We start from the raw sequence: 4,081 nt of genomic DNA, 5'->3' as shown, positions 1-4,081 counted from the left end.
AATAAGTCACAGGGATAAAAGGTACAGCATAGGAAATATAGTCAATGTATTATAATAGCATTGTATGGTGACAGATGGTAGCTACATTTATGGTGAGTATAGCATAATGTATAGATTTGTCAAATCACTATGTTGTACACCTGAAACTACTGTAACATTGTGTGTCAACAATATTTCAATAAAAAATTTAAATAACATACTTAGGAATCAAATTTAACAAAAGAAATAAAAAATGTATACTCCAAAATCTGCAAAACATTGTTGAAGTAAATTTTAAGAGGCCTAAATAAGTAGAAAGAATCCCATGCTCCTGAATCAGAAGACTTAATATTGTTAAGATGGCAATATACCCTAAAGTAATATACAGATTCAGTGCAATCCATATAAAAATCCCAGCTTGTTTCTTTATAGAAATTGATGAGTTAATCCTAAAATTCATATGAAAATGCAATGGACACAGAATAGACAAAATGTTCTTGAAGAACTTAGTTGGAAGACTCATAATTCCCTATTTCAAAACTTACTACTAAGCTAAAGTTATCAATACAATATGGTACTGACTTAAAGATATCATACAGATTAATGTAATAGAATTAAAGTACACACACACACACACATACACACACACACACACACACACACACCCTCACCTTTATGGACAATTTATTTTCAACCAGAGTGCCATAAATATTCAGAATAAAGAATAGTGTTTTCAACAACTCATTAAGGAACAACTGGATATCCACTTACAAAAGAATTAATTTGTACCCCTATCTCACACCATATACAAACATAAATTACTATAAAAATCTTTAAAAAGGTGTCTGTGCCTGCTGCTCCATCCTGTAGCTACCTTCTGCCTTCTCACCACCCACCATGGCCCTCCTGCACTCCAGCCAAATCCTGTCTTGGGTAGCCACTGCTTTCCACCCAGGCCTCACTGCCATGACTCCCACCAGAGACAGCTCCTGGTGGAGCCATGTGGAGATGGGGCCCCCAGAGCCCATCCTGGGAGTCACAGAAGCCTTTAAGAGAGACACCAGAGGAAAAAAAAAAAGAATCTGGAATTTGGTGCCTACCATGATGATAATGGAAAGCCTTATGTGCTCCCTAGTGTCTGGAAGGCAAAGGCCAAGATTGCTGCAAAAAATTTGGACAAAGAATACCTGCCCATTGTGGGACTTGCTGAATTTTGTAAGGCATCTGCAGAACTAGCCCTGGGTGAGAACAATGAAGTGTTGAAAAGTAGCCAGTATGTCACTATGCAGACCATTTCTGCAACCAGGACCTTGAGGATTGGAGACAGTTTATTGCAAAGATTTTTTAAGTTTAACTGAGATGTCTTTCTGCCCAACACATCCTAGGGGAATCATACACCCATCTTCAGGGACACTGGCATGCAGCTACATGGTTATTGATACTAAGACCCCAAGACATGCAGCTGTGACTTCATAGGCACTATGAGGATATTTCAAAAATGCTACAGCAAAATGTTCTTCTGCATGTGTGTGTCCACAATCCCACAGGAATGGACCTCCCTGAGCAAAAACAATCTTTTTGCATTCTTTGGCATGGCCTACCAAGGTTTTGCCAGTGGTGATGACAACAAGGATGTGTGGGCTATATGCCACTTCATTTTCATTGAACAAGGCATTAATGTTTGTCTCTGCCAATCCTATGCCAAGAACATGGGCTTATACAGTGAGCATGTGGGAACCTTCACTGTGGTCTGCAAAGATACTGATGAAGCCAAAAGAGTGGAGTCACAGTTGAAGATCTTCATCTGTTCCATGTATTTAAACCCTCCAATAGGTGGGGCCTGGATTGCCTTGACCATCCTGACCAGCCCTGACCTGTGAATACAATGGTTGCAGGAAGTAAAAGGCATGGACCACCACATCATTAGCATGTGGACTCAACTGGTCTCCAACCTCAAGAAGGAGGGCTCCCCATACTACTTACAGCACATCACAGACCAGATTGGCATGTTTTGTTTCACAGGACTAAACCTGAACAGGCGGAGAGGCTGACCAAAGAGTTCTCCATCTACATGACAAAGGATGGCCACATCTCTATGGCAGGGGTCACCTTGGACAATGTGGGCTATCTTGCCCATGCCATTCACCAGGTCACCAAGTAATTTCCCTGGTGAAAGGGAACACAGAAAACCTTCTTGTCTACAGCATCTGCTGTTGTGAGATTCACATGGAGGGAGAAGGAAGGTAGATGGTGGTGAGCAGGTCATTTCTTTCAACCACAGTACTCAACACTCAACCATTGAATGTGTTTCTCAGAAAAGAACATGTAGTGAAATAGGGCAGAGGCATCTGTGGCTGGTGTCTGAAACTTTGTCTCTCAAAACCAAACTCCTGCTCATCTTTAACTCCAGCTGTTCCAAAACAGTTTATGTGTACAAGAAAGACATAGTCCCCCAAAAAACCTGTCAATCATGCCATTGCAATCAATATTTCAGAAGCTTTAACTGAAGCACCTTATGGTGCTGGGGGCACCTCTGCAGATCCAGCATGAGAATAGCACCTACAAGAGGCTTTGTGGGAAGACCTAGTTCTAATATTAGCAGTCAGCCTCATGTTTGTCCTCCTGTGATTGAACAAGCTTATCAATAGACCTTGTTTTTCTTTGTTTTTGTTTTTTTATTATGTTAGTCACCATACAGTACATCATTAGCTTTTGATGTAGTGTTCTATGATTCATTGTTTGCATATAACATCCAGTGCTCCATGCAGTATGTGCCCTCCTGAATACCCATCACTGGGCTAACCCATCCCCCCACCCCTCTCCCCTCTAAAACTCTCAGTTTGTTTCTCAGAGTCCATAGTCTCTCATGGTTCGTCTCCCCCTCAGATCCCCCCCTTCATTTTTCCCTTCCTTCTCCTAATGTCCTCCATGCTATTCCTTATGTTCCACAAATAAGTGAAACCATATGATAATTGACTTTCTCTGCTTTACTTATTTCACTTAGCATAGTTTCCTCCAGTCCCATCCATGTTGATGTAAAAGTTGGGTATTCAACCTTTCTGATGGCTGAGTAATATTCCATTGTATATATATATATATAGATATATATAGATATATATAGATATATATATCTTTATCCATTCGTCTATTGAAGGGCATCTCAGCTCTTTCCACAGTTTAGCTATTGCGGACATTGCTGCTATGAACATTGGAGTGCAAATGGCCCTTCTTTTCACTACATCTATCTTTGGGGTAAATACCCAGTAGTGCAATTGTTGGGTCATAGGTTAGCTCTATATTTAATTTTTTGAGGAACCTCCACACTGTTTTCCAAAGTGGTTGTACCAACTTGCATTCCCACCAACAGTGTAAGAGGGTTCCCCTTTCTCCACAACCTCTCCAACATTTGTTGTTTCTTGCCTTGTCAATTTTTGCCATTCTAACTGGTGTAAGGTGGTATCTCAGTGTGGTTTTGATTTGAATTTCCCTGATGGCTAATGATGTTGAACATTTTTTCATGTGTCTGTTAGCCATTTACATGTCTTCTTTTGAGAAGTGTCTCAACAGACCTTGTTTCAGAAATCATGTTTCATGAAAACTAACAAGTCTGCTGCCACTGCAGTGAGGAAAATAAAAGATGCTGTTTCCTGTCTTATTTAAGAAAAAAAAGCTCTTCTTTTTAATACTTTCAGGCATTTTAATGTTCCTCTCTACTCCTTTATCACTGCTGTTCTTTTCTTTAGGCACAGAGATCTATAACTAGCGTAGGTTTTCATTCTATTCTACTGCTTGATTGACCATCAACCCCATCCTATAGGATTTACTTACTTGAAGAATGAAGAATATAATTTACTGTCCATCCAATATCCTCACCTTCCTCATCAAAGAATCAGAGAGTAGGTAACTGAACTTAATTTCAGCATCCTTTTCAATGATCATTTAATTTTTTCTGTCAGGATGTTGCCTCTGCCCAGTTGGACTTCTTACTTCATTCAGTGAGGTTGTGTAGTCTCTCATCTCACATCATGAGCTGGTGATGCAGGGCAGAACCAGGAAAGAGGATATCTGGGCTTTGGTTTTAACCTTTGTGTGCTGGCAACTG

General features: G+C 40.2%; 1 pseudogene; it reads left to right on the top strand.

Moving 5' to 3' along the window:
* The first annotated feature begins 876 nt into the window (after positions 1–876).
* LOC118530522 (aspartate aminotransferase, mitochondrial pseudogene) lies at positions 877–2,140 on the top strand (annotated as a pseudogene).
* Positions 2,141–4,081: the final 1,941 nt, after the last annotated feature.

Source organism: Halichoerus grypus, chromosome X (genome assembly GCF_964656455.1).
Source record: "Halichoerus grypus chromosome X, mHalGry1.hap1.1, whole genome shotgun sequence".
Classification (NCBI taxonomy): Eukaryota; Metazoa; Chordata; class Mammalia; order Carnivora; family Phocidae; genus Halichoerus; species Halichoerus grypus.
Note: the sequence above shows the minus strand (reverse complement) of the source record. Positions and strands in the feature narration are given on the sequence as shown.